We start from the raw sequence: 25,867 nt of genomic DNA, 5'->3' as shown, positions 1-25,867 counted from the left end.
ACAAGTCCAAATGTGGACTCTATTGACTATAAGTCATATTTATCTTACATTTAATATTTAAAATTTATTAATGATACATTTGAAAAAACAACTAAAAATGGATTAAACATAAGTTTCCAAGAAACAAAGATGTTTTTCCATCTAGGAGAAAAGAGATCTACTATTGACTGGTGGGAAAGACAGGAAAGACTGCTTTTGAAACCAGGCTTTTGTAACAAAAAGTCAGAATGGAAAATCTTCTTTCTTTATCTTGTTGTCTTATATGAGATTGTGTCCTCGGCTCTCTGCCATGTTCAGTTATTGTGAAATTGTCCCTCATAAGCAATTCCAGAGAGGACCAAAAGAGAGGTTCCACATACGAAACCGAGTTGAAACTGACAGTGTGTCATTTCCTCGGGTACTAGTGGCCCCTGTCACTTGTACAGAAAACATAGGCAATGCTCAAGTATCAGAAACCTTTACCTTGTGAACTTTTACACAATAAATCAATGATGAAAAAGACATTAGCAATGAGGCTGGGTGTGATGGTCAATGCCTGCAACTCCAGCTCTTGGGAAACAGAGACAGGAAGATTCTGAGCCTGATCTATAGTGAGAGGTCCAGGCTAGTCTAGGAGACCCAGGGGTTTCTGTCTCTATCTCTCTGTCTCTCTCTCTATCTCTGTCTCTCTCTCTATCTCTGTATCTACGCCCCTAATATAAAAGCACCCACTTATATAAAAGAAATATTACTAGAACTCAAGGCAGACATCAAACCACACACACTAGTAGTAGGAGACTTCAACACACCTCTCTCTCCAATGGACAGGTCAATCAGACAGAAACCTAATAGAGAATTAAGAGAATTACTGGAGGTAATGAAACAAATGGACTTAACAGACATCTATAGAACACTCCGCCCAAATAGGAAAGAATATACCTTCTTCTCTGCAGCTCATGGAACCTTCTCAAAAATTGACCATATACTCAGAAACAAAGGAAACCTCCACAGATACAAAAGAATATCAGTGTCCACCTGTGTCTTATCAGATCACCACGGATTAAAGTTAGGAGGCAACAACAATTCTACCCCCAGAAAGCCGACAAACTCATGGAAACTGAACAATCAACTACTGAACCACACCTGGGTCAAGAAAGAAACTAAGAAAGAAATTAAAGTCTTGAATTTAATGAAAATAAAGAGACAACATACTCACACCTATGGGACACAATGAAAGCAGTGCTAAGAGGAAAGTTCATAGCACTAAGTGCCCACTTAGAGAAAACAGAGAAAGCATACATTGGGGACTTAACAGCACACCTGAAAGCTTTAGAATAAAAAGAAGCAGATGTGCCCAGAAGGAGTAGAAGACTGGAAATAATCAAACTGAGGGAGGAAATAAACAAAATAGAAACACAGAAAACAGGGGCTGGAGAGATGGCTCAGTGGTTAAGAGCATTGCCTGCTCTTCCAAAGGTCCTGAGTTCAATTCCCTGCAACCACATGGTGGCTCACAGCCATCTGTAATGAGGTCTGGTGCCCTCTTCTGGCCTGCAGACATACACACAGACAGAATATTGTATACATAATAAATAAATATTTAAAAAAAAAAAGAAAGAAACACAGAAAACAGTCCAAAGAATCAATGAAACAAAAAGTTGGTTCTTGGAGAAAATCAACAAGATCGACAAACCCCTATCCAAACTAATTAAACAACAGAGAGAGAACATGCAAATAAATAAGATCAGAAATGAAAAGGGGAACATAACCACAGACACAGAGGACATAAATAAAGGACATTGAGCCCACAATTCAGGTTCTTAGAGAAAGCGAAATAAGAAGGAGAACCCAAAGAAAAACATATAGGCATCCTCCTGAATATTAACCTTCATCAGGCGATGAAAGGAGACAGAGACAGAGACCCACATTGGAGCACCAGACTGAAATCTCAAGGTCCAAATCAGGAGCAGAAGGAGAGAGAGCACGAGCAAGGAACTCAGGACCTCGAGGGGTGCACCCACACACTGAGACAATGGGGATGTTCTATCGGGAACTCACCAAGGCCAGCTGGCCTGCGTCTGAAAAAGCCTGGGTTAAAACCGTTCTCGCCGAACATAGCTGACAATGAGGACTACTGAGACCTCAAGAACAATGGCAATGGGTTTTTGATCCTACTGCACGTATTGGCTTTGTGGGAGCCGAGGCAGTTTGGATGCTCACCTTACTAGACCTGGATGGAGGTGGGTGGCCTTGGACTTCCCACAGGGCAGAGAACCCTGATTGTTCTTTGGGCTGATGAGGGAGGGGGATTTGATTGGGGGAGGGGGAGTGAAAGGGGAGGCGGCGGTGGGGAAGAGACAGAAATCTTTAATAAATAAAATAAAAAAATAAAAAATAAAAGGAGGCGTTGATGATATATGTGGTTAATAAATGGGAGACAGCTTCTTCCCTTTCTGTCCTTCTTGCTTCCTTCTTGTAAGTTCTTCTGCGTCCTGCACTTCCAAGACTGTCCCCTGGTCTCCCAGATAACATTCTGGGGCTAGAAGTTGTCATTATCCTCTTGCCATCATCAGAGGGCAGATGCCATCAGAGGGCATCTCTACTGATCATGGGTTGGCTGGGACCTGTGAGGCTGGCTTTGGAAGCTGCTGAGATATGTATTAGCTGTGAACGGTGGCTCTCTGCTCCTGCCTTTACAAATACCAGCGGTGAGAGACTTGAGAGGACGCTCCTATGTTACAGAACCAAATAGAGTTGAACAGAGCTAGATTAAAATCCTACAAAAAACATCAGGGTTTCCGAGTAGAGCCCAAGGCAGCAGTGTTCCTTCCCACTTTCCTACAAAGCAGAACTGCCTGGGGGCTTTTAGCCCTTCTGACCACTGCAGAACTTTTTCTCAGCCTCCAGGAATGCCTGGAGGGACCAGGGACCAGGTTTTTAAATCCTCCCAAGGGTTAGAACAGTAGATAGAAAACGCAATTTAGACGTCTTTCACAGAAACCTCAAGGTCCCTGGGGACGTGTGGACCAAAGAAAGGAAGTTGGATGAAGGGATGGAACTGCGTCCAGGCAACAGATTCTGCAGCCATGCTCGGGCATCCTGTCTATGAGGCAGGCATGTGAGACACACGCTATACCAACTCCCCTGGAGACTCACAAAATCTATGGAGCAGGAAGTGGCATCAATCCTGTGACCATTTTATGGGTGACAAAATTGAAAGTTTAGTCCATTTCACCGACTTCTACAAAATCTCTAGCTTTTAGAAGAGGAAGGGCTGGTTGCTGGGTTGAACTTTCCAAGAAACTCTCAAGTATGGGTTCTCTCTCTCCAGACAGTCCAGGATGGCTTCCAGAAACTTCCCTGTCATGCTTGCATTGGTGACACACAAAGTGAACCCGCTGACTCCCAGCTCAGCACACCGCCAGCTGCTGTCGGTCCTCCTCGCGGCCCCTAGCATTTACACTGGCATTAGGAATCCCAGCACACCCAGGGCTGAGTCTCCCACTGAAAGGAACCCGGAAAACAGTGGGTGCCCCCACTACTCCTTAGGCGGGGGTCTCACCCAGATTTGGGGAACAGCGGCAACTTTCTTCACTGTAAGACTACACTGGATGTCTTGTTTCAGGTTTGGGTTCTAGCCTCCATTCAGGACCATAGCACACATCCCATCTGATGAATAAATAAGGAGAGAGCTTTGGCATGAGACAAAGCAGGCTTCCGAGGCTGGCTCCTCCGCTCCCTGCGCAAGCCTCCTCCCTCATCTATATACAGTCTGTCCCTTCCGTGCTAGTTTCTAGGAACCCCTGACCCAAGTGCGTGGCACCTCTTACAACTCGTATTTCTGGGTCCCTGCCACACTTTTCCTTCCTTCTATCTCTCTGTATCAAGTTTTGATTATTTTCCTTCGGACTCATAAGCTCTTCTGTCAAATGCTTCTGATGAAGGACTAGCATAAGCTCTCTAAGAACATACCCCTTCGTCTAAACACTAGTGATGCCATGCTTCTCACCCACCCACAGCATCCCGAAGATGAGATACAGTTCTCCTGCATCATCTTTTCTTGCCTGGGGCAGCACGGGAAGGACCGACTGGCGCTGCCCACCCCAGCACCCTCCCCATCTCCCTGCTTCCTTCCATGCCTGGCTAAAGGACTCAGAGACTTGGGTCCTCTTTCACAGAGGAATAACCTTTAGTGCTGGCTCTTGTCCAGAACAGACCATTAAGGTCAGAGCCTGGCTGGCAGGGGAGGGCTGTACCCTAGGACCAAGGTTGAGTCCTATATGGGTATAGGATTTCCCAAAGTAGAGCTCTCTACTTAATCAGGTCAGAAAAGCAGTCTCAAATCTTACTTCCTCCTGTTTATTGTCAGAGTCCCCCGCCCTGTTTTCAACACCAGTTGACCTTTTTGACATGAGCTTGTGAGCACAGAGCCTAAAATTCCTTCCATTTCGAGTCATGAGACACGGGTCCTATAAATCCTGTTGCCCCGAGTCCCTGGCCCTGGCCCCCCGCCGTCTGTCTGAAGGTGGTCTGGGGATAACATGAGGAAGGCAGTAGAGGAGAACTTCTGCTTGGTCTTACTCAGAGGCAAAGGAGGGCAATGCTGAGATGGAGGGGTGGCCCCGGGGAACGGATGCGTGGGTGTGGTCCTGTGCCTACAGGGTAGTCAGGGAGAGGAAGGTGTGCCCAGGTTCCTTCGCTCACGGAGCTGCACAGAGCCCCGGGATGGAAACAGTCCTCCCTGCCCACGTGTCTGAGCTAAATGGCCATTGTCCTCAAACTAGCCCAGAAGACCCCCCACGGCCTTCCGTGAGGCCTCCTGCCTGACTCTAGCGTCAGTAACCCAGTTTCAGGAAAAGCCTGAATAAACAGGTGAATGAGGCCTCGCAGTGACAGGAAACCGTTATGGGTTTTGTTTCTAGCTCATGAGGCATGCTTGGGTGGGGTTAGGATGAAGTTTTATTTCATCTAGAATGGAGCTAAAAAATAAAAAGTCATTTCTTTTGTGAGGTGACGCTCTGGTTCCAGTGAAGTCACACGCACAGACTAGAGAGGCCATGAGTGATGTGGGTAGCAATAAGCCAGCAACTCTCCCTAAGGTACTGTGCAGCCAGAAGGGATGTCCTCTTATTTCATCCGGGTCTATCTAGGCTTCATGGTAGAAAACCGTGTGGCTTAAAAAGTTATCACTTAATCATGTCAGCAGACCGGGGCTTTGCAGATGTGTGGGGTCAACTGTGGGTGAGACTAAACTGCCTTTGGCGTGGCGAGCAAGTCAAAACACATGCTAACACCAGGACTCGGGAACCGGGGCGAAATCTCAGGGACACACTTGACATAATTCATAGAGGGGATCTTGAGCAGCCGTGGGCTGTAATAGCAGTGGGGCTCCCAGTGATATTATAAAACTCAAGAACGAGCCAGGCTGGCTTGGGGAGTCAGCAGAACCCCCAAGTAAAAGTTACACCCATCACTGGAAGCATCATGGGCAGCAGTCGTGGCTTCACAGCCACGGCTTCTAAAATCAACAACAGCCGAGGCTTCTAAAATCACACTTTGTCTTCCATTCGGCGCTCATTGTACCGCTGGCCTGTGCAAGCCCACAAGGCACCTTCGTGTTCTAACACATCCTGTATCTAACGGAGGAGAATTAAGGACCAGAGAGAGCTAACCACTTGGTCAGGCTTGTATCGGAAGCTCTGAATCCTAGTTGTGTGGACAAAGCAAACGAAGCCCGAGCCCGTGGACCGACTGGGAAGCCATGAGAAGTGAAAGGCCAGCTTACAAGACAGGAAAGGCATGCAAGAGACATTTAGTGACAACGAGCCACCGCGGGGCTGACTCATCCCGAGGCTGTGCAAGCTACCTCGAGACAGGAGGAAGGCTGCAAGCACCGCTAGACTCAGGCAGCAGCTGGTGGGAAGTCCTTCAAGAAGGGCAGGGGAGCACTTTCTGAAGGAATTGACGTTCAGAGCATTAGAGTCGGTCCACTGCACACCTGACCTTTACAAAACCTCCATACGCCCATAGCCAATGACTTTGTCCTAGGAGTCCACCCCAAAACGGAAGGAAACAAGAAAAATGACCTTTAGAAAATATATGTTATGACAGCAGTCAAAGTATGGGAACAGCTCAGCTGTCCATCAATCAGAGGTGGAATTAAACTATGTGGACCGGACATATGCCAACCAACAATACACAGTGAGAACCTGTCTCAATCAAACGTGGAATGGAGCTGGAGAGATGACTCGGAAGCTGAGACACTTGCTGCTCTTGCAGAGGACCCGGGTTAGAGGGTGCTCTCCCAAGCACCCGCATGGCAGTTCACAGTCATCTCAACTCTCACTCCGGAAGACCTCCTCTGGTCTCTGCAGGCACTGCCCACAGCACACAGATGTGCATGCAAGCAAAACAGCCACACATAAATAAAAATAGCTTATTATTAATACAAAAAAACAATGTGGTGTATCCATAATATAAATATTATTTGGCCATTAAAAAGAATGAAGACTGATACATGCTACAACATGAATAACCTCCAAAATATGGTAAGCATGAAAAACTGTACATATAAAGGCATATTTTATGACCCCATCCATATGGAATACCCAAAGCAGGTAAAATCATAAAGACAAAAATCACATTAGTGGTTGCTAGGGGCCTGAGGGAGAGAAGGACTGGCCCTCAGTAGGTATGGAGTGCCTGTGTAGGGTGATGAAAATGTCTGGAAGGATGGATCGTGTTCGCACAGCTCTGGGACTGTATGAACACCACTGAGCTGAGAGCGTGAAGAGGGCCCATTGAACTTCCTATCAGCCTCCTCTCCATCCCCCCCCCGCCCCGGGGAGGGGACATAGCCAACATCATATGGATGTTCCTACGTTCCTATGCTGGAAGCAAACAAAATTCACCAAGAGTTCAGAGATGCGAGGCCACTCTACTGACCCTGACTGTCAATCACTTAGGACAGCTTTGCTGGACAGACGTCTCCTTGCAGAAGATTGTTTGCACAGAGGCCACACCCAGGTGAAAGCTCTCCTGAGTCCTTGGTGCCAAGAGCACAGAAGCGCTACCACGGCTCTCCTCCCGTGTCACAGTGTTCAGCTCAGCAGAGCCAGCTTCTCCAGGCTCACCATGTTCTTTTGCTTCCTAGGTCAGATACACACCACAGGGCAGATGCCTTCTTCCTACGAATACCCTGCCTCCCACAAGCACCCACTGGAAGGCTCCAAAGAGCAGCAGCTACAACTTAAAAACTCACAACAACTTAACCTAACATAATGATGTCTTATACACCCCTCTCTGTTCTCTATTCTCTTCATAGAATGGCTCTTGGTAAATTCTAGAAGGTTTTAGGTTGAGGGAGAGTAAGCCATGTTCTTATCTTCTTGAAAGTGAGCCTTGCAATGAAAAAAAAAAAAAAGAGCAGCTAGATCCAGTTGCTGTAAGAGAAGAATGTTATATGATAACATTTATCGCTCGGAACAGTCTTTAAATATTCATGAGTTTTAATATATGCATAGTCCCCAAACTTCTGAAAGAAATAAACTCACTTTTCCATGTGTTCTCCATGGCCAATCCTAAACACAAGTGTTTAGTAGGGAATATGAATGTTTGAGAAATTGATTTGATGACTGCACTAGTCTGAATTCCATAAACAACAAGAGTTACCTGACGTTCTCATGAGCACGGAGCTCAGGAGACACACGGTGTTGCTGGTTTGTCGGCTCCCAGCTGAAGGCTTTGATGCCGTTTCCCAGTTGCGTGGCTGTGGTTTCCAATTGCTGGTCCAGCGAGGAAGTACCAGATGCATAAAGGATGGCATGAGGACAATGATTCCTTTTAATCTTTCTGTTCTCTGGAGATTTTAGCTCTTACCCTTTTCCGATAGCTGTTTTATTATCACTACTCTATGACATTTAACACACAGTATCTAGAGATGAGACTGAATGATCAAAGCAAGTAGAGTAGGAAAGCCGGACACCAGGGAGTTAACCCAGCCAGTTCGCCTTACAGAGTGGATACTGTTGCCCGTGCTAACAGAGCGCCCAAATCCATAGGTGGTGTCCCTGCCCTCAGCACCTCAAAACTGGAACTTCCCTGGTCACAGCATAGGTGTCTGATCAAGACAAGGTCATATTGAAATGGAGTATGCCCCTCGTCCATGGCGGCTGGCATCCTTGCAGAAGAGGGATATTTGGTCATATTGAAATGAAATACACGCCTCGTTCATGGTGGCTGGCATCCTTGAAGAAGGGGAATATTTGGCTATAGGGCTGTATATGGGGGAATACTGTGGAAAGATGAGGTATGGGGATGATCCTACGGCTGTCAAACCAAAGATTAAGAGCTCAACTGATCAGCTGAGTACCTAAGCTGGCCCAAGATCCAAGTCAAGCCCTTATTTGTCCTTTTTGTTTTTTGGGTTTTTTTTTTTTTTTATTTTTTTCAAGGCAGGGTTTCTCTTTGTAACCCTGGCTGTCCTGGAACTTGCTCTGTAGACCAGGCTGGTCTCTCACTCAGAGATCCACCTGCCTCAGTCTCTGCTGGGATTAAGGGTGTGTACCACCGCCGCCTGGCCCAAGCATCCATGTGTTCCACAAACAGACGGCATACCTTCATTCCCTACACCACCGGACAGTAGGACAGATAGCCCAAATTTCCAGGGTCACTTGAGCATCATTGAAAAACTCTTCTAATTATGACTTAAGGGAGAGAAGGAAGAAGTGAGGACATCCCAGGGAAGGGTTTGAGCACCGCCGAGATCTGGATAATGAGGGGTGGCTACTCTGGGCTTCATTAAAAGTTACCCTTACTACAAAGAATTCAGTTTCTTTCCTTCAAAGGCATTAAGACAAAAAAAAAGAAAAAGAAACATCAAGGAGTTGTGATTAGAAGAATAAGACTTTTAAATAGTCATTTGAGAAATTGGAAGAAAAAATCAGAAGAAATTCTGCGACGACCTTGTCTGCTCTTATATTCTGAATCCTTTTCCATTTTTCTTCTGATTTACATTTTCTAATAAGGACAGTTAGCCTCCTTGTACAGGGCTCAGGTGTCAGCCCAGTTAACACATTGTAGCAAACCACAAGCTTTTGGCAGGCACAGATGCATCCCATGAGGAAGGCTTCACAGTTGCAGGTACAGATGCATCCCATGAGGTGGGCTTCACAGTTGCAGGTACAGATGCATCCCATGAGGTAGGCTTCACAGTTGCAGGTACAGATGCATCCCGTGAGGAAAACTTCACAGTTGGGAAAAACCTAAGTCCTCTAGCAGAAGTATCTAATTCAAAACATGCATTCAGATATAACCAGAGAGCCGACACTAATTAATCCTCCTGCCTGCATAAAACAGCAAAGGAATTAACACTATTGCCAACTCTTTTTTTTTTTCAATGCCTTTATTTTTATTTGATGATGTACAGACAAGATTAACACACCTAGCAACTTCAGGAACTTTTGCTCATACTACTGAGAAGCAAGGCTTAGCCCTCTCTCTGGGGCCTCACCTCAGCACAGTAGCCCTGTTCTTTAGAGCTACAGGACACCAACACCTGTGCAGCCGCCTGCCCCAGCTGAGATGGAAGCCTTGCGTTGTCCCAGTTGGGGACAGAACTTTAAAAACACATCTCAGAAGATGCTAACATGCCTGGTTCTGGGCGAGTCCTTGTCAAACCACGTACAGACAACACTAGCCCTCACCCTCACATGGGACAGAGTGTCTTTACTTTCCAGAGTTACAAATCTTTAACAACACAAGGACTCCATCAGAACACCAAACACCCCCTAGATGGAGACTAAATTCGAGCAAACATAAACCTGGATACGATTATTAGAATCCTAAGGATGGGCAGCGGGAAGTCACCCTACACCTCTATCTTAGCACAGCTCAGGACTCCCTGCGAGGGGGTAGGAAGGAAGGAGGAGAAACAGCATGCTCTGCACAACTTGACAATACTGTGGGGGTCCCCAGGACCGCTGGCCTCCACGGCTCCTCTATTTCCCAGAGAGCTGCTCATACAGCTTGGGCACGTAGCCGTCCCACTCCGCCTGGTAACATGTGCCCGCCACCGGGGCTCCCAGGTGATACTTCTTGCGGAAGGCCGCCACCTTGAACTTGCCGCGATGATCTCCTGACCTGTTGCTGAGGATGGGTTCGTCACAGTTCAGTGGCTTGTCCTGTTCGTACACCAGCCAGACGTAGCGGTGGAGGCCTGTGCCACTGGGAGGCCCAGAGCCCACGTAATCGGAGAGGACCTTGCCGCTGCTGATGTCATTGCCTTCATGTTGACCACCAGAAAATGGTGCCACTCCCTGAATTTGGGGTCCTTCCTGCTGGGAGCATCTGGGTCGGTGAGGACCAGGGTGTAGAGTTTCCCTGGGTCAAGGCCATCCCACGAAATGCTGCTGGGCCTATTCTGAACCTGGGTGGGCGTCAGCACTTTGCCCAGCTCGTCCACCTCCACCCCGGCGTAGGCGACCCGCAGCGCGTGCTGAGGGCGCTCGTCCACCTCCTGCAGGCTCAGCGGCCCAGACCACTGGCTGATGTCGGCGGGCATGGCGACAATGAGGACGACCACTCACGCGATGTCCCGAGTGCCCTATTGCCAACTCTTAAAGTCTTTTAATTGCTCTTCAGTTTTGCAGAACAGCAGGTGCCTGGGTCAGACAGGGCTGCCCACCACCCCAGCACATTTCTGTCCTTGGCATCCAGCGCAGGGCGCCCAGCCACACAAGCATGGGGAACGGAACTCCACACACTACTTAGAAGCCTAAATGACCAGTGCCGCTTACCTTTACCAGAGATCACCTGGTGAGCACTGCAAAAGCCCTGAGAGCCTTTCTGATGGCCCCTGGCACCCTTCTTCCCAGGAAGCACGACTTTAATTCCAACACTCTGGAGGCAGAGGCAAACAAATCTCGGGAGGCCAGCCTGGTCTACAGAGTGAGTTCCAGGGCAGCCAGGACTGCACAGAGAAATCCTGTCTTGAAATAAAGAAAAGAAAGACCAGAGAAAAGTGGGGCTTTCCTTTAAATGCAAAGCCTGGGACGCACACAGTCCTGCTGAGTGTGACAAATGGTCCCAGAATCTATGGCAGCCAGAGACCTTGGGGACATCACTGGGATAGGAGTCCTCAGGCTTCCTGTTTCCTGGCCTGATCTTGTCCCCTACAAGCACACTGCCGCATGTAAGGGCACCCACACACACAAGTCAAAACGAAAGTGTCACTTAAAAAGTAGCTGGAAATGGTGACACACACCTCCAATTTCATGATTCCTGCTTTGAGGTGGGAGGCGGCAACCAGGCAATCTCCTGGACCAGTCTTCCTTGAGTATGCAGAGCGGCAGAGATGGTGAAAAAGATGCTACCTCGAGGGCTAGAGAGATGCTCCAGAGAGATGCTCGACAGTTCTAAGCACTGGCTGCTCTCCCAGAGGACCTGGCTTTTATTCCCAGCTCCTACATGGTATCTTGTGTCCTTAAGTCCAGTTGCGAATAATGGAGGCCCTCTGTGGACACCAGGCATGAATACAGCGTAGGTATACATTCAGGCAACAACCATACACATAAAAACAATTTTTAAAGTTAAAGACTACCTTACAATAATGTGGAAGAACTGAGCCGACTTCTGAAGTTGACCTCTGACCTCTGCCCCAAGTGCCATAGCACCTGTAACACCCCCCTACACACACGCTTATATACATACACCAAAAATAAATGGATATATAATAAATAAAATCAGTATTTTTGAAGTATAGCTGTCTCATATTTAATTAGCATCTTACAACTGAACGTGCATTCACGTTCCTGGGGAAAATACAATCACTGTAAACATCTCTGTGACCGGGGACTTCATCTTATTTTGAAATTGGAACTTTTTGTTTTCAAGTTTATTAAAAAGATCTAAAATTTTTATATAGAAAAAATAAGAACGGAAGGAAGGAGAGTCACTATTTTCATTCCCAGAAAGGGGGGTGGATGCGGTGGATCTCACTGGGCAACACAACGTGGCCGCAGGTTGAAGAGTTACAAAGCCAGAAATAAAACAGCCACATCAGAAAACAGCTTCAGTGCAGCGGATAACTTTTGAAACCACACTGTTCTTCCAAAATCATTGAAAATCACGTCTTAATTTCACTGAAGAATTTATATGGGCTTGACCATCCTATCCTTGGTTTTAATTCACAGCCTCACATTTTATGTGTCTCTGGACAGCACCCTTGGGCAGCCCTTGATGGTGATAACCCATGTTCACATCCGCTCTCTGCCAAAGCCCATTGTGCTTCCTTTTAGATTGCCCGGCCTTGCACCCTGGTGGTGATGTGCTTTCTAAGGTCTCCTGAGCCGGAAGGTGTGGGGAAAGAGAGAGGACAAGGGGACAAGGATTTCATCAGTGTGGAGCAAAAGGGCAGCTGGGGGATGCCTGGGGACCTTTCATCTTCCTGTCCCATCGAGCGAGCGAGCGAGAGTCTCTCTGCATAAGCTCTTGGCATTCCCAGTGAGAAAAGCTGGCCTGTAGAAGTTTAAGCAGAAACTACTATGTGGAGAGTGCTAGTGTCTTCATTTCCTACTAATCTGATGTCCTGGCTTATTAATATGTACTGGGTCACAGCCGAAGAGTCCTCCCCAGAGGGGAGTCCTGGTTGCTTATGAGCAAAGTCCGCAAGACTTCACAGGCTGGAGCCTTCAGAAGGAAATCCGTGTCATCTCCTCCAGATAAACTGCTGTAGCTTACTCCTGTCCCTTCCAAGGGGGAAAACTCTACCAAACAGAAAAAAAAAAAAAAACGAACAAACAAAACCAACCAAACACACCCCATTTCCAAATTGACTCCATGTTCAAAGGAAAACAAATATCTGGGTGGAAACCCTGTCTCAGAGCCGAGGGGCCCTGAATTGGCCCATTTTCCCAAAAAGGTTGATCAGTTTGGAAGGACCACCTTGTAAGTTCAAAGCAGAGGCATAGACCCACTGGCTATGCGTTCTTCCCTCTGAACCCTGCATCCACTGACTTATCCAAATGCAACACAGAAACCAAAGAGCTCCGGCCACTCAACAAGGTTTTTAAGCATGGCTGTGCTCTTTTTGTTTGTTTGTTTGTTTGCTACTGACTTGCAATACAGACAAACACTCCTCAGCAGGTGACTTCCAGGTGGGGAGTGCAGTGAGGGACACACACGAGGACAGGAACAGGTGACTTCCAGGTGGGGAGTGCGGTGAAGGACACACACGAGGACAGGAACAGGTGACTTCCAGGTGGCGAGTGTGGTGAGGGACACACACTAGGACAGTGTGGTTTGGACTGAGATGGTGACCAAGAAAGGATTCCACAGAGAGGTGGCATTTAAGTAGAAATGTGAATGACCAGAAGGAGCCAATCATACAGATATTAGAGGAACCCTACATTCCGGGCAGAGGCTATCAGACGTGATCCTAGACAGGAAGGAAGGCGAGCATCAGGGAGGTACAGCCCTTGAAGGAGGAGGAGAGTTGAAGACCAAGCCATGGACAGTCAGTAACACCGAGTCTTGCAGGGCATAGAAAGGACTTTGGCATTCAGTTTCTCTGTCTCTCTGCTCTCTGAGCAGATGTGTGTGCCTTTGCGGTCCCCAGTGTTCATTAATAAAAACATAATAGCAACGTACCAGGCCATTGTCACCAGGCAATGGCTTCCGTAGGTGATAGAAATGCATCTATTCACGCCAAAGCAATTGATCATGCTGGCAGCATTCAAGAGCACTGATGGTGCTTGCACAGGGCCCCATGATTAATGCAGATTTAATCAGCTTATCTGATGCTATTAGGGCAGAGCTGTGAGAGCATCTCCCAGGACCACGCCACATGGACGAGTGTGCACAGTACAACAATTGTTGTGCCGAGGCAAACAAGAAGCAAAGCCGTCCATCCCACCGGCGCTGTACTGCTACGAATAAGCAGCCTCCTTACTGGCTCAAGGCACAGACTGCTGATTAATTTTGCCCGTGGATAAAGTTTATCTACATTGATCAGATTCAGTCAGTTGTTCTGGAACACATGCCGTTTAACAAACACCACCGTGCTCGGGAATATTCCTGGCCTGGCCTGACATGTGGCAGGCAGAGGCTAAAATGAACCCTCTCTACCAGGACTCTGACATAAAAAAAAAAAAAAAAAAAAAAAAAAGCCAAATTAATGCAGGACACTGGAGGCTACGCCAAACACAGCAGCTGCCGTCTGCCTGCCCTAGCACATTGCCATTCATCCCTGAAAATTGCGTCCTATCAATTATGACAAGAGAGTCTGTTGAAATGCCCGCTGTAGATGAGGACAGCAGTCTCAACGCTGGCCTCGGGCCACCTTCCATTTGGAGAAATTGTATTCTATATGTTAAGAACTCATTCTGCCTCAGGCCTCCTGAAATTTAACCAGATGAGGTCACCCATGGTAGTATGGTAAAAAGAGTTTACCACACACACTCACACAAGCTACCAAAACTTAGTATGTTTTTCCCATACACGTCACAAATTTAGACCTACCACTGCATGCTAAATAAAACGGTGCTTAATTAAGAAAGAGATATAAATAATTTGTTCCACTAGTGACACTCGTGGTAGAAATTCCCCGGTTTCTGTGTCACCGGGGACCTCGTTATGAAATAAGCGTTGGCTGGAGCGCACAGCATCGGGACTGACCCCGTTTCTCTGCTCTTGGACGGAGGGAAGAAAGCTGTAATGCTCTGGTGAGAAGCAGCTGGAGCTGAAAGAACACTGAAGAGACAGTGGCCGTCCTGCCAGCTGCTGTTTGAAAGATCTAAGTGAGTCATAAGTATCTGTGTGTGTGTGTGTGCCCAGTCACACAAGTGTATAGCCGATATGCATATACTCATATGCACATATTTTAGACACACATGCACATATATCCTAATACATACACATATACATACACACACAGATTCAGCACCACAGAACCCCTTATCTCACCGTATCCCCTCTCCAGCGGACTGACCTTTCCCCTCCTTTCCCCAGGCCTTCTCCCCTTTAGAGCAGAGCCTTGACCTACTTCCTCTCATCGCAATTTTGCAAACGTAAGTTCCATCACCAACATAAGCATGATAGTTTTGCCATGGGTCTTGATTTGAAGTTGAGACGTGATGGTGCCCCGTGACTCAGGAATCTTACTTTGGCTAAATTTTATTGGCAAGGGAAGATGAGGCGGCTGAGGGCCCTCATGGGGATGTTTCGTGTTCACGTTCCCACCCCGCAGTCCCATTTTCCCAGCCAGAACCCACAACCTCCAGCCTATAACATCCAAAACACCTAAGGCGCTGTCATCTTCTTGACGGCGTGTCCCATCTATATGAGGGAAGCAGAGTGCAAGGCCTACACACCCCTGAAACACGGTTAGGAGGCTAATCTCTGCCACAGTTTAGGGGACAGATCTGCTTCTCCTTTTCTTTTCTCTCGTGTACTCTTTTTTTAAAAAAAATTATTTGTATTCTATATACATTGGTATTTTGCCCACATGTATGTCTGTGTGAGAGTGTGGGATACTCTGGAACAGGATATTTCTAGACAGTTGTGAGCTGCCATGTGGGTGCTAGGACTTGAACCTGGATCCTCTGGACGAGTAGTCGACATTTTCAGGCAGTGAGCCATCTCTCCAGCTTCTCGTGTACTCTTTTAAATATCCATTTCTTCTAACTTTCTGAGAACTTGAGCACATCCCTCAGTGATAAAATGGGGTGTAGGAACTGGGGAGGGGAAGGTTTCCTTGACAAATAATGGTCGAGAGAAACTCGAATTTTCAGAGCTTCGGGAACACCTGTCTTTTGAATAATTGCTGTCATTTCTGTAAAACCTTAGGTAGTCATAATACCCCTCTTTTTCCATAATGGGATTTGTCCCAAACAACCCTAACAGTGTATTAGTTATTGGGCATAACTTCTTTCTGTGCTGGCAACTGGATGACCTTTACTCATACTGCAGGCTTCTACTGTGAAAGTATTCCCTCAGTCAAAGAAACCTTTGTTCTCATAGCTAAATCTGCATAAAGCTAGCCCCTCCCCACAATTATTCTCTATGGCAGGACATCTGACCAGGAAAGAAACCTTGCAAATAGATCACATAGAACCTTAAAAGGCAGGCATTGAGCAGAGAGGCAGCATGTCTGCCCTTACTGATAAACAGATCTGGGTGGCCCTAAAATCTCTAACACTCAGTATAACCTCCTGGTTGTACTCTAACAAGCTACTAATATTCTGTATTTACCTCCACCTTGGTTTCATTGACACAAGTTCTTTGTTTGGAAAATTGACTGTTTGTGAATATACCCATAGAAATACAGGGGAAAAAAAGTTTAGAGTACTAAACCAGCCCCAGAGAAAGAAATTCCTCCTCACCTGGGTACCTGGATGCCAGCAGATCAGAACCGCTATTCCCAGCCACCCAGCCACCACTTAGAGCCTGGAGCGGAAGTGTTTAGAGCATGCACAACATTGTAGCATTTGTCTTCCCTTCTCTACATTTACCAACTGCAAACTCCAGCTTAAGCAACCACACAAATGTAAACACACAAACCCCCTTGTCCTTCTTCTTAGAATTCTGTACTGATTTAATTAATCCTCCCAGTATCTGTGGGGGAGCTCCACAGCCATGTCTACTATGAGACATAAGGTGCCTGCTCTATCAACCATACCTGTCTCGTTAGCCCTAAGAAATGTGTGCTTGGTGTCATTGTTATTTACCAAAGAATTGTTAGGTATGGTCTGTGTGGATATATAAACTGGAAGCTTTGTAGGATTGGAAGGAACATGGAGAGAGATCGACGGGAGAACATAGAACGAGCATAAGAGAGCATTGGGGAAAGCGTGGGAGGAATAAGCAGGACATGATGAAAAGACGTATTGAGTTCATTTGTTTACACTCAGACCTCTTTTAGTCAGTTTTCGCTTGCTATAGCTTTCTTTCTAAATCGTGAGAGGTTTAAGGGGACTGGAACCCCAACATAAACCTTGATACTGAATACCCTGGGTTAGGAACACAGGAAAAAAACTACCAACATGATCCTTCCATTATTAGGAAGAAGCTTTTTATTTTAAGGGAGAAAAACTCTCCAGAGGCATCTGGAAGACTCCAGAGCAGAGAGAAAGAAGCAGACTGGACCTGGTCAGGGCATAAGTGTGAATTTACAAATGTATGAAAAGTACTTATGAACAGGGACTGAGGGAGCCCAGAGGCCAGCATGGGCTTTGATACACCACCACAGGTAGCCATATGCTCTTTCCACCAGAGGTAGGGGGACCCTGTTTCCTGAGGGGGGTTAGCTTTTATCTAACCACCAGAAATCCTTCTACAGTTCAGCTTGAGTTCATTTCTGGACACAGGGACTTCCTGAGACCCAACTTAGATCACATAAGATCAGGTAAAGAGAAACTCACAAATCCCTGTGTCCTGAGAAGTGACAGCAACCGCCCAAAGCACAAACTAGCCCTGTCCAGTCCTCTGCGGAAAAGAGGGACTGTGGACAGCCCAAGGAGCCCACAGCCCTGGGGAGGGCAGCCCACGGAGCCCACAGCCCTGGGAAGGCACCTGCTAGATGCATAGCAAAAAGAGGGGCAAAGGACACCCCAGGGCCCTGGAGCCGATATCCAGAATGTTGGCAGGAACACGATGTCTTTTAGTAAAAGGCAAACTTTCCAGGATTTCAAGGAGAAAGCGAATCGCTGTGTTCTCCTTGGTTAGTTAAGGGAGCAGTAGAGTGGTTCTCTCTCTGCGTTTCCCAGAGCACTCACGGAGGAGAAAGTGCTAACCCCAGTGGGGAATTATCCGTTCCAGAACATGGCTAATGATTATGTTCAGGAGATGTTAACAATCGGGCTTAGGGAACGATCACAGGGGCTTCAAAGGGGTCCCTTCCCAGATCATGTGCATGTAATGTGGCCTGAGGAGCCTGCTCTTAATGCAAATGCTTGTTGTCATGGTGACACAATAGCTCTCCCTCTGTTCCCTGGCACCACACAGAAGTCCCCTATTTGGGCACAAAAGGCTTTTAGCTCAAGATAGACTTTACAAGTAACCAAGTACGGCCAATAATATCCTACATGATCTTATCCAGCCCCGTGAGAACCGAGAGTTCTAATAATATCCTACATGATCTTATCCAGCCCCGTGAGAACCGAGAGTTCTAAGTGTGAATCTAATCCCAGGAACAGTGCGGCACAGAGAAGAAACAAAAAGACGCCAAAATCTTGCTCCCCTCCCCACTCTCTGCAATCCAAGTTATTGCTAGCAGAACTACCCCTAAAACACATCATCATTGACTTCTTATTTCTTATATTTCGTTGGAAATAAAGGAAATAGCATTTTAAATATTTCGGAATGCTGGAGAGATAAATGTTCAGTCAGGGTGATGATTTATGGGAGTCAAGTAATAAAGAATAGGAATTTCATTTATTTTATTTTATTGCCTGTTTACCTCCTCAGGGAAGAGGCAGCTGGTAAATCATTTTGTGAGTTAGTAAATTGGGAGGCCTCTGTTTGTGGGCGCAGGAAGGAGACACAAGATAGAAAAGAATACAGAGGGTGTCCCCCAGCCGCGCCCCCTCTGAGCAGGATGTCCCCTGCAGGCTCACCCCCTTTGAGCAGGGTGTTCCCCCAGCCACACCCCCTCTGATCAGAGTGTCCCCCCAGCCACACCCCCTCTGAGCAGGGTGTCCCCCCCAGCCACACCCCCTCTGAGCAGGGTTCCCTCCCAGGCCTGTCCCCTCAGAGCAGGGTGTCCCCCCAGCCGCACCCCCCTCTGAGCTGGGTGTCATGAAGAGGAGATTGAGAGATGCTATGACCTTTTCCTTTTAGAAACTCCAGCTCTCAAATTTAAAAACAAAACCAAAGAAATCTTTGACTCTCCCTTTAATCCTTGTGAGCTCAAAACACTCCCTATGCCTACCTAGAGCTCCTGGCTCCTTCCTGCCCGTTCCGTCCAGCCTACATCACAGCTCTTCTAGACTCTACCGGATGCTGGCCTGTTAGCTTCTGAAGCTGCCTCAGAGCTTCTTTTTAAAGGACCTTCAGACATCCTTGAAGAAGACAGGACCTTCGTGTTTTCCTAGCTGGCTCAGCAGACTGTTTCACCACTTCGTGGTACCTTGGAGATCAGCTCTGAGCAAGGCACCCTCACCTCCTCGGGGACCCAGGAAGGACAAAGGGTTGGTATTATTTTGGAAGTCCTTCACGTTACAAGATCCCATTGATGCCCACGGCCCCCTTGCCCTTCTCTCAGTTCCTATGTGAGGCGCTCTGGCCGATGTGAGGAGAGCTACCACTCAGGAACAGCAGCCGTCTCTGGCCCTCATCTCTGACCAAGAACAATTCGCCAGCTGATGTGTGTTTGTGGGTTCAATGGGCCACAACTGCATTTTTAATTTTTGAAATAGTTGGTTCCAATGTTTGTAAACAGGGACTTTCAGTGGGTTTGGATTTCAGGCGCTTTTTGGGAGATAATGTAGATGTGTGGACAACTGTCTCTGTGGCCCAGAAAAGACAGACTTCACTCACTACCTGCTCCCCGCCCCCCTTCCTTTAACGTTCTCAGCGGGTCCTACTGCCTCAGGCCCTGTCACACACTTGGGGTATCACCAGCTAACCATGGCTCACACCTTTGCAGTTGTTTCTTTATCATAGGTGCCAGCTTTCCAATTGGACTCTTCATTTTCTGTGCTGTGAAACCGAGGGTCTACTCACTCCCAAGAAAGGGAAAACCTATACTAGCCCTGTCCCTGCCCACTGACCCCTAAGGAAGAAGCAGATTTGGGACAGCGTTTTCTCCTGTGACACCCACTTTGATTCTCTTTCTGTTCACACACTCTGTTCTACCAGGGGCCAAGGTTCATGGCTCAGTAGAGAGGGGGGAAGACCCTTGAGGTGACCACTTTAGAGGCCTCCTCTCCTTTTTTCCCCATAGCTCATTGAAGGGTACTAGGCCTACAGAGCTCTTGGAAAATTAAAATGTTACGAGAGCCCCTGTAGGAAACTAAACAAATGGTTAGGACTCTGGAGAGGAGAAGTGCCCTGGGGACCATCCAGACACATCCACCAAGCCTTAAAACACATGTGTACCAGTGAGTCTAAGCTCTCACGTGTCAGGAGAGTCCCTGCTTCCTCTGTGCAAGCACGGAATACTTGGGTCTGTCACAGTCGAGGCTCCCTGACAAGCATTTTGTGAAATTAATTTCTCCTCTTCCTAGAGTGGCCTAAAAGGTGTTAGAACTTAGAGTGTGAGCTGGTACTGTGACTTGCTGAAGAAGTAAGATGGGGTGCAGTCCCCCAAGCTTGTGTGCTCTTGGAATGCTCCCTCTTGGAAGCCAGCCACCATGCTATGCTGTGTGTGAAACACCCAGGAGTACGGAGAAGCCATGAAGACAACAGCCAAGGCACTCAGTGACGGCCCAGATAAGCTTCCCTCGGACAGCCGGCACCAACTGGCAGCCACATGAGAGACAGATGACAGGGCTGGAGCAGAAGACCTGCCCAGCTGTTACGGATTTAAACTCCTAAATTTGGGGTGATCTGTCACATGACAGTAGTTGATTAATCAGGACAACTCCTTGAGTCAATGAGATGGCTCCACAAACCCGGTGACAGGAGCTGGATCTCAAGACCACATAGTGGAAAATGAGCCGACTCCCAGAATTTGTCCTCTAACCCCCAGATGTGCATCGTGACACACACACACACACACACACACACACACACACACACACGCACACAGAGTTGTCCTCTGACCTCCAGATGTACATTGTGACACAAACACAGAGTTGTCCTCTGACCTCCAGATGTACATCCTGACACACACAGAGTTGTCCTCTGACCTCCAGATGTGTATCCTGACACACACACAGTTGTCCTCTGACCTCCAGATGTGTATCCTGACACACACACAGTTGTCCTCTGACCTCCAAATATGTGTCATAACACACACACACATGCACACACAGTTGTACTCTGACCTCCAGCTGTGCATTGTGACACACACGCACACAGTTGTCCTCTGACCTCCAGATATGCATTGTGGCATCCACACATATACTCATGCTCACACACATACACAGTTGTCCTCGGACATCCAGATGTGCATCATGACACACACACACACATACACTTGCATACACATACACTCACACACACATAGTTGTCCTCTGACCTTTTGATGTGCATTGTGGCATACACACACACACACTCATGCACACACGTGCACACACACACATAGTTGTCCTCTGACCTTTTGATGTGCATTGTGGCATACACACATACACTCATGCACACACGTGCACACACACACACAGAGTTGTCCTCTGACCTCTTGATGTGCCTTGTGACACACACACACAGAGTTGTCCTCTGACCTCCATATGTGCATAATGACACACACACAGAGAGTTGTCCTCTGTTGACACACACACAGTTGTCCTCTGAACTCCTGACGTAAATTGTGGCATACACACATATACTTGCACACACACAGTCATCATCAGACATCCAGATGTGCATTGTGGCACATACACACACAGAGTAACATTTTTAAAAAGTCTAACTCTTCTTGATAACCGTTATTATCTTTTTAACAGCTTTTTAACAGCTGGAGACACTGGGACATGGAGCATGTATGTAACTTACCACATTCACAAACTGATCAAAACTAGCTTCCAACCTCATGTCTGTCTGAATCAAAGACCGTCTGTTCACCCTGTCTCAGGGAGGTAAAGGTTTATCGGTGTCCACCACGACAGGCTTAACCAAAACCATTGTTAGAACTCAGCTACATGGACAACTCTGTTCTGAGTCCGGATAATCACTCAAGAGCTGAGGAGCGGCTTTACCTCTGACTAACCTGGAAAGAAAAAGAGAAAACAACTTTGCCTGGTGTAAAAAAGACATGTGAACCATGTGATGGTGGCGCACGCCTGTAATCCCAGCACTTGGAAGGCAGAGGCAGGTGGAACTCTGGGTTCAAGGCCAGCCTGGTCTACAGAGTGAGTTACAAGACAATCAGGGCTGTTACACAGAGAAACCCTGCCTAGAGGAAGAAAAAAGACACGTGGTGGTAACCCTATGCAATCCCGATCATATCAAACTTCCTTGCTACTCTAAGGAATAAAAAGATAAAACCATAAACTGGGGATTAAAGGATCTCCTGTACCTGAATCTGTCACTGTAAATGAAGTTTTATTGGCACAGGACCATGTCCATTCATTTACATGTCTTGTGTAATATGCTCCCGACCCTTGGCAGAACTGAGGAGCTGAGGCAGAGATAGGGAGACTACAATGCCTGAAATGAAGTTTGTCAAGCCTTACCCTAAGGTGGTGGTCTTCAGACTAAAGCGTTGTTGGGATTGCCTAGGAGTCTTGTTAGAGCACATGTTCAAGAGCCTACTTCTGGAGTTTCTCACTCAGTAGGTCTGGGATGCAGCCCAAGGGTTGGCATATCTAACAAGTTCCCAGGAATGACAGGAGCCCCCTAAAATGACCAGCAATCAACACTTTCTCCCAGTGTTCACTCATGTATGGAACTCTGTCGAGCGAAGGCGGCACTGTTACCTGCTTCTCACGCCTACTTACTGCACGGCAGAAGTGGTGGATATCAAGTCCAGATTTGGGTGACAGAAACCACAAAGCTCTGTGGTGCTTCTTACCGTCCCCACTCTCACCGTTTCCCAGGGAACATCTGCTGCCGAGTTAGAAAGTACGTCGCGTGACAACGGACTGACGTGGAAGTGAATCCTGGTTTGGCAGTACACCCCCACCCCAGGGAGAGCCTTCCCACGGGACATAGCCCTGCAGACAGCTTGACTACAACCTCGTGAGACATCTTGAGGCTAAGGTTTCCAGATGAACCACAGCCAGAATTTTATGAACTAAGAAATATTTGCTGTCTTAAGTCACGAGTCTTGAAGTGGATTTCTAATTAGCAACATAGAACCAGCACCGGCCGGAGTGAGGCTGCCGCTCAATAAAACCATGCTTCTGGAAACACTGAGTCTGGGCGCTGGAGAGGCGGCTCGGTGATAAAGAGCACTGTCCGCTCTTACAGCGGACCAGAGTTAGACTCCCACCATCCACACGGCCGCTCACCACCGTCTCTAACTCCAGTGCCGAGGATCCAGTGCCCTCTTCTGGCTGTCAAGGGTACTGCATACGTATGGTACCCAGAGACGGGTAAAGGTAAAAGCCCATCTGTATAAAACAAAAATTAATTTTAATCTTTAAACAGAGAAAAAGCTGGCTACTGGAACAACTTTTATGGTCTTCTGACATAGTTGGGCAGGATAACACTGGTCTTTGATATCTGTGAGCTATAGGATGCCCTAAGAGTATCCTTCTAGACTCCCTTTATCATGCTGGCTGAGAGTTGAGCACATGGGCCAATCACTAAAGAGCTTTACCTGCTCTTACAGCTGCTGGCAAGCTGTAAAAGATGCAGGCACCACAAACATTAAGCCCTAGTGTTTCTTCTTTGTTCTTCCTGCTAGGCAGCCTCGGGGACCTGCCCTGTGCCTAACTCTTTTGAGCTAGCAGCAGGAAGGTGCCATCCCTGCCCCTCTTTGCAAACCACGAGGGCAAGGATTTCAACCTGTCTGGTTCCTAGAGAGTCAACTTGCTGGGGTTCTCCAGCAGATAGGGCTGAGGAAGAGCCAGTCCCGCCGGTCTCTCCCTGGGGCTGGGCAGAATGGTGAGTGTTGACAACCCAGATGCCCCCCCCCCCCCGGCCACTGGGAGAAACACACACTGAGCCTGGAGTCTGTCAAAGCAGGAACTCACTTTATTGCATCAGGGCAGGAACTTATATAGGGCTGAGGTAGGGGGCAGGAGTCTTGGGATGGGGTGAGGTGGAGTAAGGAATAAAGGCCAATAATATCCTGCCACATTAGCGGTACCTAGGCAGAGGCAGGCCTAGGTCAGGCTGTGCTGGGTCACTTCTCTCCAAACCCAAGTTAGGCTCAGGAAGTTACACTGGGTCTCGCCAAACTCAAGTTAGGCTCAGGAAGTTGCACTGAGCCTCATGTCCAGACCTCATGAGGCCCAACAGCTACTGACTGATGGAAATTGCTGCATGACAGTGACCGAACTTAAGACCCACCCCAGAGGTGACCTCCTATAGGTCAGAAGAGGTACCTCCCTTTCTTTCTTCCTAGCTCAGGCAAGCTGGGAAGGACTGGGCTTAGTCAAATCCTTACACTGGGCAGATAAGGGCTGGCACAAGAGTGGCCCTCTGTTGGACTGCCCTGGGCTACTGTAATGTTCAAGAGAGGGACCATTGTCCATGCCTCTGCAAAGAAACAGACACATGGAGAGGTTGAGCCATCTCTGTATAAGCTTCAAGTCAATGGCCTCCAATACAGACTATCCTGGATCAAGACACAGCAGGGGACTGGAAACAGAGGGTCTCTTTCGTGACTGGAACCAAAGCTTCTGGTTCCACGAACCCCCACGATACACTAAGGTATGTTTTGTACACACGGCAGCTGACCTAGGGCCTCATTCTACAGCTCCAGAGGATGATAAATAGTGTGTGTTTAACAGACTTGGTGGAAGAATGTCCTGGCACACTGCCTGGCACGCAGTAAGCACTTAATAAATATTTATTGAATGAATAAACAAGACCTTAAGCACAGCAAGATATTTATTGGCAGAAAGCAGAAAAAAGTAAAAATCTTACCTGTGAATTCAATCCTGACCCCCCCCCCCCGCTCCGTGTGCCATCACCCCATAACCCCATAACACAAAGCAGCTTGAAGGAAAGCATAGAAAGGTGGTGTTGCCCTTTGTGACTTGAATCTACACACTTACCCTCTCTGAGCTAAAGCACATCATAGAGCACTGTCCTGAAGCTAATGGGCAAAGCTGGCCTGCAGGAGAGCCTGCCAGCCTTTCCCGGGGCAGGCACAACTGAAAAGGGCCATCATTCACATAATGAAAGTGACTTGCTTCTGCGGCCTCTGCCTTCAGGGCAAGTAGACTAGACACCTATTTAAACCTAGCATATCTTCATCAGAGTTGGTTCATAAAAGCATGGGGAAGAGGTTGAAGGTAAGAGAATTCTGGTGAAAATCGTCCCCTGTGTGGGCTATAACCGTGCTCACAGCAGCAGAGACATGCTAAATTTTGAGCCCAATGGAGGCACAAGCCGACAGCCAGGATTCGGCCCTGTGGAATCTCCATCTCTGGTGTCTTGGGATGAGACTTCTGAGACAGGGGAGGGGAAAGGGCCAGCCAGCCAGCTGATCCCTGACCTTGTCTGTCCAGTCATGTAGAGAATAAAAACTATCCTTTAAAAAAAAAAAAAAAAGTATTTAGGAGGTGCGGTGGTTTGAAAGAAAATGACCCCAAAGAGAGTGGCACTATTAGGATGTGTGACCTTGTTGAAGTAGGTGTGGCCTCATTGGACTGAAGTGAGTCACTGTGGGGGGGCGGGGGGCAAGCTTTAAGGTCTCCTTTGCTCAAGCTTCCCTCAGTGTGACTTTCAGTCCATTTCCTACTGCCTGCAAGGCATAGCACTCTCAGCTCCTTTTCCAACACCATATCTGTGTGCACAACATCATACTCCCCACCATGGTGAGAACAGAATGAACCTCTGAACTGTAAGCGAGCTCCCTCAATTGGATGTTTTCCTTATGAGTTGCTGTGGTCATGGTGTCTCTTCACAGCAATAACTAAGACAGGAGGGAATGGGGGGAGGCAAGCTATATATAGGTTGGAAAGATGATTCTATAATCAAGATCACTTACTGCTCTTGCAAAGGACCTACCCTCTGTTCCCAGTACCCACATCAAGCAACTCACAACTTGATGTAGGATGTCCTTGTGTATGCTGTGAATATGTCTTAGTACCACTGGTTAATAAAGAAGCTGGCT

At 47.5% G+C, this 25,867-nt stretch overlaps 1 pseudogene; it reads right to left on the bottom strand.

The window, feature by feature from the left end:
* Positions 1 to 9,759: 9,759 nt before the first annotated feature.
* On the bottom strand, positions 9,760 to 10,576 carry LOC126513841 (phosphatidylethanolamine-binding protein 1-like; annotated as a pseudogene).
* Positions 10,577 to 25,867: the final 15,291 nt, after the last annotated feature.

Source organism: Alexandromys fortis, unplaced genomic scaffold, assembly GCF_014885135.2.
Source record: "Alexandromys fortis isolate MF-2015 unplaced genomic scaffold, M_Fortis_MF-2015_v1.1 scaffold_130, whole genome shotgun sequence".
NCBI classification, from domain to species: Eukaryota; Metazoa; Chordata; class Mammalia; order Rodentia; family Cricetidae; genus Alexandromys; species Alexandromys fortis.
Note: the sequence above shows the minus strand (reverse complement) of the source record. Positions and strands in the feature narration are given on the sequence as shown.